The 16,366-nt window shown below is 40.6% G+C and overlaps 1 protein-coding gene across 2 annotated transcripts in view; it reads right to left on the bottom strand.

The window, feature by feature from the left end:
- Positions 1 to 16,366, bottom strand: part of PDE4D (phosphodiesterase 4D) — a 1,449,177-nt gene that overhangs the window by 1,399,471 nt on the left and 33,340 nt on the right. Inside the window, exon 1 of one of the 2 annotated variants that reach the window (XM_032403447.1) lies at positions 10,370 to 10,453. The exons of the other annotated variant lie outside the window; for it this stretch is intronic. The gene's annotated coding sequence lies outside the window, so the exon portion shown is untranslated. Of the gene's footprint in view, positions 1 to 10,369; positions 10,454 to 16,366 lie in introns of those variants that run through there. 2 annotated transcript variants of the gene reach the window in all.

Here is a 16,366-nt window from a genome sequence, read left to right as displayed (position 1 = left end):
CATTTTAAGACACTATGATTTGGAGTACTTCGTTACACTGCCATAGCTAACTGATACAACTTGGGATAATTACCCTCCAAATAACCAAGAGATTAAAAGTGGAGGTTGGGAGGAGTCTCCCTAAATTTAAATTCAAAGTCACAATTTTAAAATATTTTCTCCACAAGCCAAAAGAATTAAAATAACAAGTTACCTAAGAAAACGAAGTCTTAATTTTCTGGTTAAAGTTTTTTTTGTTGTTGTTGTTGTTGTTTTTTAAAGATTTTATTTATTTATTTGACAGAGAGAGACATAGCGAGAGAGGGAACACAAGCAGGGGGAGTGGGAGAGGGAGAAGCAGGCTTCCCGCGGAGCAGGGAGCCCAATGCGCGGCTCGATCCCAGGACCCTGGGATCATGACCCGAGCCGAAGGCAGATGCTCAATGACTGAGCCACCCAGGCGCCCCTTTCTGGTTAAAGTTTTTAAAGTCATTTGAAAACAATAGAATTATGGGGAAATACGTTCAATATAATTGCAATTTGAAGCTGAACTACTGGCATCCCCTTTAAATTATAAACACGGGGTAATCTTTTACAAGTATAAATATGTTACACCCAGTAGGCTGTTGGTTTTCTTTGTGGGCTCTAATAAAAACAAAATGGAACCACATATGTTCGCTTCATCCTTCAGTAGTTCTTCCCTAGCCTCATCACAGGGGACTTGTGATTTCCACAGCACTGGAGCCTATTTTCATTAAAGGAAACTATTCCTTCTTTCATCTTTAAAAAATTAACCATGTTCCTATCCATGTACCAAATTCACTTAAAGAACTGTAGCTAAAACACACCAATGATAATTTGCTTCTATTCAGACTTCTGTACTGACATAAGCACTACCTTTTTCCCCTTCCAAGGTTATTCGTCTGTCTTTCTTCCCTGTTTCCCAGGGGGTCCGCACCAGACCATCAGGTGTCACAATACAGAAGTGAATAACAAAGCACACACCCAAAGAACACACCCGCTGTTTGAAAAGGTTTTCTCACCCAACCTCCTTCTCACTCACGGCCTCATACCCAGCCCAGGTGAAGTTTTAGTTCATGCCAAATCCATTTTAAAGTCTGTTCCATAAAAATATACATCTTTGTATGAGAATAAACTGGCCACGTTGAGAATATTATTAGAGATACAGTACTAAGTCCTCCCCTGTGCTTAGTCTCATGTGCTCCTCCTATGTCGTGTCTTAGTTTGTTCCAGAATACCACAGACAAAATACCATAGACGGGGAGGCTTACACCCAACAGAAATTGATTGCTCACAGTGCTGGAGGCTGCGAGACCGAGATCAGGGTGCCAGAATGGTCAGGGGAGGGCCCTCTTCCAGGCTGCTGACTTATCTTTGTATCCTCAAAGAGGAGCAGAGCCTGGAGAGCTCTACAGGGCCTCTCCTGTGAAGGCATTAACTCCATTCATTAGGGCTTTGCTTCATGGCCTAATCACTGCAAAGGCCCCAACTCCTAATACTACCATATTGGCCATCAGGATTCCAACATAGGAATTTGTGGGGGATCCAAACATTCAGCCCAGAGCATGTAGTAAGCGGAGCGTGGATTCTTGTCTCCCTTTCACAGGCAAGGAAACAGACTGGGGGCGGCAATGTGACTTCCTGAGGGTTCTCTCTTGTAAAGGGACTAAATTAGAATTCAAACCCAAGTTCAGAGTCCTTTCCTATGTGGTATGATCTGGAATAATACAAGGCAGGAAAATTCAAACATTTTTTCCTGAAAAGATAAAGATCAGAGATGTGTGTAAGATGAAAGGTAAAGAGCAGATAAGTACAGGGGGGAGAAAAGACAACAGGAGCATTTACATTTTCATTGGACAGTTGTATAAGAAAAGCAGTCACTAATTGGAAACATTTCTAGAATATTCTATAGAACACAACAGAAAGCTACATAATTTTACATTATGTTATGACTGACAACAGCAGAGCAACAAAGAACAAAGTGAGGATTACCTTACAACTCTGCTTGACAATTACATTTTTGCCTCCTGTTCATGTTCTAAATGTGCTATTGTGGGTTGTTTGTTCTTTATCCAACATAGGCTACTGCAGTTAATTCTTGTGTATCCAAAATATATTTAGGAGAGGCAGTACGGCAGGTTAATATGCAGGTTAACAGAGACTACTAAACATAGTAACATCTCATTTATTTCAGACTCTGCCCAAAACTTTAATGCTCTAAAAGAGAAACCCTCCTTTAGAAACAACCTTTTTCCTGTAAAAGGTCAGACTGTGAATAGTTGAGCCTTGCGGGCCATATAGTCACTGTGGCAACTACCAAACTCTACCCCTGTGGTGCAAAAGAAGCAGAAGGCAATACATAAACTAATGAGAGTGGCTGTGTTCCAATAAACTTTTATTTAATAAAAACCAATTTGGCCCACAGGCAGTACTTTACCAATCCCTGCTCTAAAGCATAACACTCTCCTAAAAGGAAAAAAAGGAACTCACGTTCTTATCTACTCTCAGGGGAGGACTAACACCCTGAGTGAATGCCCGTGTCTCATGTTATACACAATTTTTTAAAACTTGGCTATTTTCTTGCTTCTAATCCACAAGAAAAGAGAACCAGGAATTTCAAAGCAGGGGTGCCAGCAGAGGCTAGTAGAGGGAAGGCCGAAAGCTTTTAGAACAGAGAGAGGACTGAAACAGCGGAGCCGCCTGGACCAGCTAGTTTAGGGGCAAAACACTTTCCCTAAACCCCTTAATATCATCTTAATCATTTCAACATCCCCTGACTCACTATCACTTACTTATAGCAAAGTTCCATTTCTGATGGTCGTAATGATGATTCTGAATCCTAATGATCACTCTGGATCACCAAAGAAAAAAAATCCCATTAAAGACAGAAGAAACACAGAGACATATAGGATCCATTAAGACCCATCAAAATTGGCTATTAGAAGTTTCGAAAATGACTGAATAAACTTGTTATCTAGAATATTTATTTTATGAAATAATCAATTCCCCCAGATAATAATAGGAAGACAAACATTTATAAAGCACTTACTACAAGTCATGCATCATTCCAATGGTTCTACATATATTAATTTATTTAACGTACACAACAACCCAACCAGGTGGGTACTATTACTACCCCATTTTTCAGACAAAGAAACTGAGGTACAGGGAGATCAACACAGGTAACATGGCTACAAAATGGCAGAGAGGAGATCTGAACCCAGGCAGTCTGGCTCCAGATACCATTTCTTTTTCAATTACTACATGATGCCAAGGCATTACCTTATAACCATATAGGGGTGCCTTATTTCAAAGACCATAAACATGATAAGATACCTGTAAAGTCTCTACTAAATATAATATGATCTTCAGAACCTAACGATTGAGACATGTCCGTGTTTCTTCAATGCCTCAGGGTAAAAACTCTTCTATTCTTTTTGTCCAGTTCCACCAAAATAAAAAGAGTGTCTAGACATTAGATGGAGGAGACTGTGTTCTTTTTTCAATGTTGCATTTAAAATTGTTTTTGGAATGAGCCAGAATAAACAAGTAAATGGAATTATGGGAAAATTATTTTTAGGGACTCCTAGTTCAATCAGATAAATATGAGGATGCGAAATAATTTAGTCTTTCTATTTCTTAGGTCAGGATGTGAAGATTAAAACAGATTTTTATTTGTCATCTTTATTTCTTAAATAGGCTAAATTGTAAATTTGTTTTATATGGAAGGAAAGTCATTTGGTTGTTAAAATAACTGAGGCTACTGCTGGCTTATCACCCAACAAAAATATTTGACCCTAATATATCCAGAGTAAAGGACCAAAATCTGTTTATGATGTTTCATTAAAAGAAAATTCTGTTTATGGAGAGATGTTTTTTTCAATAGCAATGACCTAAAAAATATTTCTGGTTACTAAATGGGCATCTGTGTTCTTTTTTTATTTGTGCCATGAATATTTTTGCTAATTTCTGGAAGTTCAGAGTGGAGAGAAATCTTTTAGCTTCTAGAAAACAGAGAGTCTACAAACCAAGCTTCTGTTAGTTCCACCATTTGCTCAACAAAATGCAACAAATGGTTCTCCAAAAGCTATGCGCTCTCTTCACAGCCCTTTTGCCCAATAACAAGTTAACACTTACTGTACAACTTATAAAATACTCAACGAACTGAAAGAGTGGAAAAGTTGTGAACAGGCATTTTCTCCTTGTTGCCAGTTTTTCATTTTCTTCCCACAGTTTTCTAAAACTACGAAGCAAGGGATTCAAATACCTGACCCCGAAGAGGATGGGTGAGGTGTGCGATGAAAACATCCCATTACCCCTTTTTTCACTATACGACATAAAAATTAAATCAACAATCTTTGTAATCATAATTTTCATAAAATTATGTTTTAATAGTCTTGGAAAACTGTGAACCTAAGAGATTAAGAATTTAAAAGTAAAATCATATTCCTATTTTTTTTAAAAGATTTTTTTTGTTTACTTTTTAACAGAGAGAGAGACAGCGAGAGAGGGAACACAAGCAGGGAGAGTGGGAGAGGGAGAAGCTGGCTTCCCGCAGAGCACGGAGCCTGATGTGGGGCTCGATCCTGGGATCCTGGGATCATGACCTGAGCCAAAGGCAGACGCTTAACAACTGAGCCACCCAGGCGCCCCCTATTTTCTTCTAGATGGCAATGATCATATTTTTTTTAATTTAACTTTTGGTTAATGGTTACAAGGCTGAGATTCTATGTGGACATATTAGAAAAGAGAAAGAAAAGCAAACAGAGGGAAGAGAAGAAAAAGAATAAACAGGAAACAAGAAAGAGGAAAGAAGATAATATGGTAGAAATCAGTTGGCTGATCACCACACCAACTTTCTATTTTCTGCAGACAGAAATAGGAATGTGCATCCTAGGTAGGTGAGACCATGTGACCAAAGTCTGGCCACAGCAATGTGAGCAATCCACTCTGTCTTCCCCTCTGTCACAGCACAGGGACCTGGTGGTAATGAGGTATTGAGAGCAGAGCTCCAAGAACACCACTTGAGAGAGAACAGTGTGCCCATCAAGAATATCCATTTTACTAAATTGGTGCAGCTACCATGAAAAACAGTATGGAGCTTCCCCAAAAAGTTAAAAACAGAGCTACCGTATGATCCTGCAATTCCACTTCTGGGGATATCCCCAAAAGAAATAAAAGTAGGACACTGAAGAAGTATCTGTGCTCCCATGTTCACAGCAGCATTGCTCATAATAGCGAAGACATGGAAACAATCTATGCATCCTGGATGGATGAATGGATAAAGAATGGGATATATAAATATACTTACTGGAATATTACTCATCCATAAAAAAGAAGGAAATCTTGCCTTTAGTGACAACATAGGTGAACTTGAGGGCAGATAGAGAAAGACGAATACTGTACAATCCCATTTATATGTGGAATGCACAAATGCTCAACTCATAGAAATAGAGTAGAATGGTGGTTGCCAGGGGCCAGGAGGTGAGGGAAAAGGAAAGATACTGGTCAAAGAGTACAAACTTCCAGTTATAACATGAGTAAGTTACAGGGATCTAAAGTATACCATAGTGATTATAGTTAATAACATTGTATTACATTCTTGAAATTTGCTAAGAGCATAAATCTTAAGTGTTCTCACCACAAAAAAAAAAAAAAACACCTAATTATGTCACATGATGCAAGTGTTAGCTAATGCTATGGTAGCATTATTTTGCAACCCATTAAGTGTATCAAATCAATAGGTTGTACAGCTTAAAGTTATACAGTATCATATGTCACTTTTATCTCAATAAAGCTGGGGGGATACAAGAAGTTAAAAAACATTCTTTCATTACTATTTACATTATTAAAGAGTACTCTTATCCAATCACCAAAGGCACAAGAAAGTCAGAACAATGGTCCCAGTTAACAGCTTGCAAACTATCCTACAAATGAAATTCCTTCGTTTCTAGGAAGTTCCCTCATGAAACGCTGGGCAGGGTTCGTGGGATAAAGGTGGGGGAGGATCCATTCCATTCCTATTTGTACCACTTACTGTGTTCCCTGTTCAATTTCATCTAAAGAGAAACAAGGGTTCTACAGGTTGTAGAAGGGCTTCAAACTAACCAATATTAACTGCTGGGAAATAATTAAACGCATCACAACCGTGAGCTCAAGAGGCTGAAGTGTAGGACACAGCTGTGGCCAATAACCCAAAAAGCAAGATGACCATCCAAAGTAGAACTATATAAAAATTTGGTGTTTCAAACCACCCACTGACCTTTCTGAATTATTCAGAAAGTCATTCTGACCATTCATTGTATTCTTGGGAAAAGCAATACTTTAAAACCTACATAATTATTCCATTACTTCAATTTAATAAGGCAAGTCAAGACAGGAATAAAAAGTCCAAGAGTATCTGTCAGTCTGAATTTCCTAACTCACTTTTTCCTGTAAGGAAGCTACATCCTCTCACACTTCATCATTAGCAATTCTAAATGTACACGGTGAAGGATGGCTTATCTCACTCCTGGCTTAGTGCTATATCTAAGCAGAAAGAAAATCACCACACAAGCTTAACCAACAAGAAAACCCATCCTGGGTGAGGGAAGCAGACACAGCTCAGAAAAGTAATCAAACAAATCAGTAAGAAACGTGTCTGATATTTTCCCTTTTAAAAATTGGTAATTTATACTTTTATTAATATGCTGATAAGAATAGTTATCTTAAGCAACATTCATATGACACTTAGGAGTTTACTAAAGATGGTCTCATATACAATACCACATTACATGTCACAGTAGATGTACTGGTATTTTTAATACTCAATTGACAGATAAGGACTAAGTCACTAAAAGCCTTTGTAACATTTCAAGATTAAAGAGCAAAGACTTGCTTTGCTTAAAAAAGTATTTCTTCAGGGGCACCTGGGTGGCTCAGTCGTTAAGCGTCTGCCTTCAGCTCAGGTCATGATCCTGGGGTCCTGGGATCGAGTCCCGCCTCGGGCTCCCTGCTCAGTGGGAAGCCTGCTTCTCCCTCTCCCACTCCCCCTGCTTGTGTTCCTGCCCTTGCTATCTCTCTGTCAAATAAATAAATAAAATCTTTAAATAAATAAGTAAATAAATAAATAAATAAATAAATAAAAGTATTTCTCCAGTACTGGGAATATGCTCTAAGAAGTGAAGGAGCATCTGTAATACTATCAATGTGTAGATGCATGACACATTGTAATATACAAAGAATTAAAACATACTTTCACAAACACTTTCTCATCATGCTGCTGATACTCACCAGTACAGTAAAATACCAGGACATACATACCGCTTTCATTTTACAGACATAGAGACTGAGGCTTAGAAAAATTTAATGACCTGAGCATGAGCTCACTGACTGCAAGATTATTTCACTAAGCCATTTGGCCTCTTGAAATTGGAGGGACACAATCTTGCTAGTGACCAATACAATGGGAAATTACATCACCAGCACACATTATATCTTTGGAATAATTGCTTTTAGAGTATATGAAAGCACCTCCCCTACCAATGGGTAGTGCTGAGCTCCACAAGAGTGTTGTGCAAATCTAAGGCATTTAACTCTTTGTGGCGTATCTGATGCGGTGGGGTTTGCGGAGGGTGATGCGAAGGGGGGTGCTTTATTTGTCTTGTTCTGCTTCCTTTAAAACATAATCAAGGTGTAACAGCAACTCTTTGGAAAATGCCAACTAGGAATAATTAAATTCTTGGGCAATATTAAGCAATAAGATTAGTACTATATACACCAACGGAAAAAAAAAAAAGTCTTAGAGAAGATCAAGTCGTTCCAAAAGCAAAATTCACCAACTAATGGTGGAAAATGTAATTCAATCAAGAAATTCTTCTTTTTAATTTGGATTTATGTCATTGCTTTAGTAGGTAGTGTTAATAGTTTCCAAGTGCCAGTGTGTATTCATGAACACTTTGCAAATCATAATGTAATGCATTCCTTTTTGGATACATCTTTTGTCAAATCCATCTGTCCATGGCAGATATGCAAAGTTTTACAGAACCTTATCTGGAAAAGAATTTCCATGGTCAGACAAAAATGGCTTTAGAAAATAAACAGGAGTGGAGACAAGAAGGATAGGCTACCATTGTACTGGAGAGATTTCCTTTTCTCACAATGCCTTGTTCACAGCCCTATGTCCACTGGGCACCTGGCAACACTCTACTCTTGCTTTTCTTAATATCCTGCCCCCTCCCAAGAAGGAGATGTGAGCCTGGCATCTCAAGGAGAACTGAAGAGATTAAAGTCCTCCAGAAAGTGCCAACACAAGATGTAAATACTCCTGGTACACATACAGCACTATTTCCCAGAGCCCTCAACACCTGCTCTAAATACCTTCTGAATTGCAAGGGTGGCTTTTTTAAAGTCTGATAATTAAGCATCCATCATTTTTATTTGATTCATCTTCACAAGAGCCCAAGCACGTTAACATAAAGAATGAAGGCAGGAAAAGGTGGGAGGGACCCTACCACAAGAAGTGGCGCCATTTTGGAAGTCAGAAGCCGGGTCAGCAGTTTCCACCCCTACCACTTCTTAGTCTAGATGGGACCTGCACCACCCTGAGGGATGAGATTCCTTTCCTTTCATAGATGCACCACTTTCTTCCGCTAATACAGTCAGTGAGGAACATAGAACAACGAGCGAATCAACTATTAGTCTTAATGTTTATGGCTACGGAAACTCAAGAAATGAACTCACTATTCTATCTCAATAATGGAACTCAGACCGTGTCTTCATAATGTAAATGTGTTTCTCCAAGAATATATTAAAACTGCTTTTATTGAAAACTGTTTTTATATACATTTGGTGGATACAAAAAAGGATTCTGGGTTGATGATTTTTCTTGCCTTTTATGAACCTCATCCACTGGTGTGACCTAAGAGCTCAAATTGCAGCAGGTGAAAATATTTTTAACAAAACTTTGCGTTTTCAGTGTGATCTCAACATAACATTTTGCAAAAACACAACTAATGTTCCTCGCTTACTGGCTAAATCATGTCTGTCATTTAAATAGCTACAACCAAAAATAAACTGCTCTTGAGTATATAAATAATATTTTTATAGGAATTGGCAAGTAATTACTACAACAATTGGAAGTTTTTATTTGCCACAGGAACCCATGATTTTTAAAAAACTGTTCAAATGGTTTACGCTCGAGGTTTATACATACAACAAATACCCACATTTGTATCTGTAAGTCTAAAGAGGAAAAAATTAGTCAAAAAGCAGACTAGAAAATAACCCCAAATTACCAATTACCTACTTTTGTGCTGTATTGAGGAAAAGTATAAAAATTATGGGAAAGGAAGAAAAATTATTTCTAAGTACTAACTTCAGAGGCAAAAGCCCCTTTTTAAGGGAAGGCTGGGAAAATCAATAATGATTTAAAAGTATAAAGTAAACCACTTATGCTGACCAGTCGATACTCAGTATTAACTCCATGTTAACTACGGAGTATTAACTCAGTATTAACTACAGTGTATGCTATAAAAAGTAATACAACACCCATGTTTTTCTCGTTTCTCATTTTAATCCGCTCCAGCTTTCTCTTAAACCTTGTCAGCAATCGAAGTCACCCCCCCCACCCCACCCCAATTATACAAACCTAACAACGGCTTCCCTGGGGTAATTTGATCTGCGTCAACCACACATTCCAATCCACATACTTTCTTCTGTTACGGTTATGTCTGTGTGTATTTAATGTACTTGTGTTAAGGCTTTTAAAAACAAGCTAGGGATTTCTCATTCAGCTCTCCACCACAGAAACAGAAGCACCGAGAAGCATTTCTGTACATATGCAAATGCTCCAGTTATCCACAGATTTCGTCTTAAGTCAGCTTCAGAGGACAGTGAAGAAAAGTCTTTGCCATAATCGTACATTTCTCCTTCCTCTGTGCTCTAACTGCTGTGTTCCCGTGTCCCCAAAAGGACTGCTAACATCTGCTGTTCCCTCACGGGTTCGGGCAGTGGGGGTGGGGAATCTTGAAACTCGCCAGACTCCAGTGTTCTCTCAGCCGCTGCTCTGACACCAGCAGCCTGTTTGAACCTGCTCGTGTTGGACCTTTATCACCTCACTGACCCCGTAAAGCAAACAGGGCGAGCAAATGCACCGAACAGCCTCCCTGAAAAGGCAGCTCACCTCTGACCCGTGACACAAAGCTCGAGTAACCCTGCCGGGTCTCACAAGCTTTAAGATTAATTGCACCGAACTTGATACACATCGCACAGCACCTTGAAAATGAATCATCCGCTAAGTCAGGATTTTCTAATTACAATCACTCCCTCTCGGGACATGTAATTAATTTACTGAGTTTAAAAAAAAAAAAAAAGAGTCAGGATTACTCACACAGTCTTGAAGATGCAATGTCAGCTATTTAGGACAGAAACACCCAAGGCCGTGTTAGAACTCAGTTAGGACTACATATGAGTTAAAGCAGGAACTAGCAGGCCTCTGGACTACAGCAACTATAGGACTCGTGCTTCTCATACACGGGGCTATAATTTATGAAACTGAGCCCCAGATCCAGCCAATCATTTAGCTCCTCATAACAAGTCTAACTGGCTCTGGAAAGCTGAAAGGGCTGCACTAGAACAACAAGGATGAGATATTCCACACAAGCGTCTGCTTATCCGGAATCACTTTTCCCTGCAAGGCCAGAGAAAAATCACAGCTTCGCTGTCAGAGGGAAGGAGGGCAGATGACCTGGAAAAATGTGACTAGATCTGGAGCAAGATCTTGTCCAGCTTGGCCGTCCCAACCGTGCCTGCATTCAAAGACTAAGCTACCCCCAGAAAGCCAAGGACAGCTACGGCAGCAAAGCCTGAGGTAATTTTCACCTTTTTATTTTTAGGAGGAGTAAGGCTGAGTCAAAATTATATACACTAAGTCCCTCGGGCAACAAGGGGTGCTCCCATTTTATTTTACCTGTTGCCACTCTCATCTTTTATACCATCATTTGCTATGAAGTCTGTGGAGGGGGAGGCTTAATGTACCTGAAACACACTTGAAACCAAAATGTTCATCTGTGAAGGAAGAGAGATCATTTTCCAGAACGGTTTTAGCCCTACCTTTTCACACGGGCAGCCTTTTTGCCCTCCCACCCACCCACAGAAACCAGAAATAAAGGGCACTGAGGCAGGGAGGAGAGGAGAGGCATTTCATGAGCACAATAAAATGTTTTTCCTACCTCAAAGGAAATAACTGCTCAGAGAGTAAATTGGGAAGATAGGTTACTGCTCAGTTTCTCTGGCCCTTGGCACTGAGGCCACATGAGAATGCACCAGTACGTACCGTGGTGGGATTGAGGGGACAGAGAACGGAATCAGAGCTGACAGAGCTCCCGTGGCCCTGTTGTTCCCTTGGCGATGTTTTCCTTAGTACCCATTACATTCCGAAGTGTTAGTTACAGCAACGACTTGTTATACCAAACTTCTAAATTCGTAGTTATTAAAGGATCTGTGGGAAACATTTGTGAAGTGACTAAAATAGAAAGGGGGGGCAGGAGGAAGAATTGACATTCCACATAATCCAAACACCACACCCTTAGATGCTTGACATACTTCACCTAATGACAAATGTTTCCAAATCCTCAGCAAATCATGTGTCTTCAACAAATTTTGTTCCAAGTGTAACATCAGCAACAACAAAAAAGCTTTGTAATACACTTTTAAAGAACAAAATCAATCATTATGCATTCCAAGTGACAACAGAATTTTTGAATTTTCAAATCGTGTCAGTTTTATGTGTTCCCAAAGGAAAAAGTGGGGAAGGGGGACTCACTTTGTTTAGTCATAAAATACAAACAACGGGAAGAGAAGAGACATTTATGCACTTTTTGTTTGCTGCAGATAATTGACTGAATTCAACATGAGATTTGACACCAAGAAGAAAAACATACCGATACACAGAGAACAGAAAAATCATCCGTTGGCAATTCCCACCCCCAAGGTTTGGCCTTTGAATTGTCCAATTTGTGACTGGCCAGGGAAGAATACTTCTCAGCACAAAAAAATTTTTTTTATTTTATTAAACCTTTATTTATTTGACAGTGCTATTGCCTATATGGCTAGGTGAGAACCAAAACTGCTGAGGAGGCAGTTGCTGAAACTGTTGTTCCCTTTACTCTAAGATAACATGGATTATCTAGTCTAACATGGAAAGCAGGCCCTTAAGTTAATATTGTCACTGAATCCTCAACACACAGAACTCCGTTTCCTATCCCCTTAATAAAATTCCATTAAAATCCCCTCCGAGTCCCATGTCCAGATCTCCAATTGTCAAGAGACCAGGCCAAGAATACCCTAAACTGAGGCCCCTAAGTCATTTCACATGTATTTGTCCCAACAGTTCCCAGAGGGGGCCTTCACCTCCAACAACTTTGAATATAACCATCTCACCACCCAAGACAATGGCCAACAAGGATCTAGCAAGTCTCTCAGAGGCTTTCACAGCTTCCATACATTCTCTGTGTCAGCATACAGCTAAGTTACAGACTGACCCCCTACAGTCAAGCATTTTGTTTGATTCAACTCCAAGTTGTTCATCTGTTCATAGGTAATGTTTGCCCCAAAACATATTCAGGACGGGAGCTTTCTGCACTGCCATCCCCTCCCGAAACTTTAATCAACTGTGATAGCCTGAGACATGTTACTTGTACTTGGCAATGTTGGGTGGATTTAGATACTTCCTAGCTGGAGCTCTTGCACAGCAGTGAAATCCTTACACTGTACCAAAGAAAGTGCTGCCTGACCGTGATCCAACTTGAGCTGATCATGCTGTTTACCTTTGTTTCTTTGCCCTATTAACAATGTCAAGGAGGAAGAAACTACAAAATACACATACCAGTACAATCATCTTCTTTTGCCTCGAGAGGTCAGTGCCATGTGTTAGAGTCTGCTTCTAGCAACCGTGCTTCTCAACTCATCAGGGTTTCTATCAGCAGGTTCTGGCTAGGGACCCTCTCTCCTGGCATCAGCACCAATTAGTGTTGGCTAGGACATCAGGCACTGTCTAAGAAGTTCATGGTATTCAAGGGTCACCCAAACAGCTGAATTCAGGTCTTTCTCATTTCCTTGATCACAACCTCACAGACAAGAATTAAGATGATCCCGATAAAAGAAAAATAGCTCAGGAATGCAAACCTTTTTCTGAACTGAGAGCTGTCAGCAAATCTCAAATATCAGAGCAGCTACGGTTGACCGAAAAGTGTCCCTCAACCTGGGCCAAGAATGATTTCTACTTCCATAAACTAATTTGTCTGGCTCTGTGGTTTACGTAGCCAAAGCAGTCATTCATGAGGTAAGCATTAGAAATGCTCAGACCCACCACGTTAGTGTGTCAAGCCAGTTCACACTGACCCGGGATTAAGCCACTCCAGGTAATGTGGATAGAAAGTACTGTTTTTTGGGGTTTTTTTTAAAGATTTTATTTATTTATTTGACAGAGAGAGACACAGCGAGAGAGGGAACACAAGCAGGGGGAGTGGGAGAGGGAGAAGCAGGCTTCCCGCTGAGCAGGGAGCCTGACGTGGGGCTCGATCCCAGGACCCTGGGATCATGACCTGAGCCGAAGGCAGACGCTTAACGACTGAGCCACCCAGGTGTCCCGAAAGCCCTGTTCTTCTCACAATGCTGGACTCCGCCTCAAGATACCCTAGATCTTGGGACCAGTTTGCTGATTGGCAACTGCTAATACCTCAAATGCTGACACTTAGAGCCAGCATCTTAAGATGTAAACTGAAAGAGAAATAGTTGCTTAGAAAAGTGATAGCAAGGCTTGTCTCGCTTTAACAAAGCAAAGAACAATATTTACATTTAAATAAGAAGGCACGGATACTAGAAATTTAAGTCTGTGGTCATCACTGGGATGAAGCTCAGGTTCTTGGTTCAGGTAACATAACACTTTATCTGGGCACATGGATATCAAATTCAAATTTGCTCTTGGCACATGGGGATTTGTGATTAGTGGCTTTTGTTGTTGTTCTAAAAGACAGGAGCTTTAACCAATGAAGTGATGGAGCCTACATTTTGCTTTTTTGTTTTTTTAATTCAGCCTCTCCTCAGAACATGAATGTATAGACACATACATATAAGATTCTAAAAACATATTACACTTAAAATTAACATAAGCCAATAAATTTTTGCACTCATACATAGTCAAAACTCATCTTCTAGGTAACAGGATCTCAGAAGAAGGGTCAATTGTTCTTTGGCCCTACTGTTTGTCAAAGTTTTTCAAACTCCACAGGATACTACATATACCAAAAAATGGCAATTGCTTACATTTAGTAAGAGAAAAATGTGCATTCCTAATATGTGATACTAAAACCACCTCTTTGTTTCAAGCTAAGTGTAAGTATTTTAACATGGAGGTTCTCAGCCTAGACTCTGAGCTGGGCCGCTTGGGTTCAAATACCAGCTCTGACTCTTAAATGTGGACCCTGGGCAAATTACCTAACAGCTCTATGCCTCAGTTTCCTCATATGTAAAATGGTACCACACACAGTCATTACCTCCTGGGGCTGGGGTGAAGATTCAACAGACAATGCATGCTGAGAACTAAGCCTCTTACATGGTGAGTGTTCATTATCAAGTTCATTGCAATAAGCGTACACAATAGCCAACATGGAGGTGAATTACTCAACAGCTAGATATGCTGAAATATACCTAACATCACATGGCTCATTTCGGGTAATATTTATAAATAAGATTTTGTCTTCAGGCCTGCAAGATAATAACTCAGGGAGGAATGTCAATCACTGTTACTTGTCAGTGTTCTGCCTAGTTATCACCTGACACTTTTTAAAAAATATTTTATTTATTTATTTGAGAGAGACAGAGATAGTGAGAGAGCATGAGCAGGAAGGAGAGGGAGAAGCAGACTCCCTGCTGAGCAAGGAACCCGATACGGGGCTTGATCCAAGGACCCTGGGATCATGACTTGAGTCGAAGGCAAATGCTTAACCAACTGAGCCACCCAGGCGCCCCTCATATGATACTTTTAACCCAGCCCTGCATTCAGTGTGTCACACCAGGACGCTAACCTAGGTAATGACACAGAAAGGGGTAATTGTAGCAGACATGATTCATATGATAGTTGGTACAAAGTTCAGGCTAGTTTAAAGATTCCCGCATGAAGGCAAAAAAATAATGGAAGCCATTAATCTTCAGTCATGGTACCCTAACAAAAAAAGATATGAAGGAAGGAAAAAAGAGAGTTACCTATCACAAACAGCTGTGCTGATTATCCAACTACATGAACCATGTCTAGAATTCATGCTGACTCCTCAGCTAAGTATGAGAGAACACTGAAACTAATTATCTCCTTTCCTCCCTGTGATGGGAGATTTCTCAGAGCAGGAGGATATTAACTGAGATTTCAACCTGCTCATGAAGAAGGTGCAGAGGAAAAAACCAGAGTCGACTTGGTGAGGGAAGAACCACCCTAGGGAAGAACTATGTACTTCTAAACTCAGTGACTCATTCATTCATTCATTCACTCACTCACTCACTCACTCATGAGTGGTCTTGCCCCTATCCCTTCTCACTGCCACATAACTGCCCCACTCCCCACCTTGTCCCCTGCCCCAGACATATTTAACTGCTTACAGTTCCTGAGGGAGCACATACAGTGTGCTGTAACCTTCAGGACCGTGACACGGGTCCAGTTTGTCTCTAGGTCCTCTCCCACTTCACCTCTGCTCTCTCTTTCCCACCAAAAAACAAGTTTTCCCAATCTCCCTGGCTTCCTCCACAAAGGAGCTTGCCCTCCTCTGCTCCCATCAAAAAACAAAATTGTTTTGTGTGCCATCCCCAGAGCAGCCAGATTGAAACAGTCGGCCAGTAAGATTACATATTTCTGTTATCTTCCAAGTGCCACTCTGTTTGAATAAGGGCTTTCTAGAAATAAAGCTGAGAACCAAAGAAACAACCACATGGAATATTTCAGGCCCCTTGGAGCATGATTGTCAAGACACGCAGAAGGCAGACAGGGCTTTCTGGGCCCTGGGAACCCCACGAGCACACCCACGGCCTTCTCCTCTCAAGAGTGGCCGGCCCTATATGCAGAGATCTGGGCCAAGGGGAATGCCAAGTTTTCCACTCCTCCATGCAATGCCACCACTTACAAGCTGCCAGCCGCTCACACCAGCCCTGCCTCTGCGGACTCTGGGTCTTCCCTCTATATCCAGAGCACAGGCCACCGGCGATGAAGACGAGGCTTCTCATTTACCTCACCCTCCCACAATCGAGGTAAATGGTGCCTCAAAAGCAGGTTGGCAATGGAGACACCTTTGTGATCCCCAGCAACTAAAAGAGGCACAGGTTGCTCCATGTCTCTTAGTCC

This window comes from Phoca vitulina, unplaced genomic scaffold (assembly GCF_004348235.1).
Source record: "Phoca vitulina isolate PV1807 unplaced genomic scaffold, GSC_HSeal_1.0 scaffold6, whole genome shotgun sequence".
In the NCBI taxonomy this organism is placed as follows: domain Eukaryota; kingdom Metazoa; phylum Chordata; class Mammalia; order Carnivora; family Phocidae; genus Phoca; species Phoca vitulina.
Note: the sequence above shows the minus strand (reverse complement) of the source record. Positions and strands in the feature narration are given on the sequence as shown.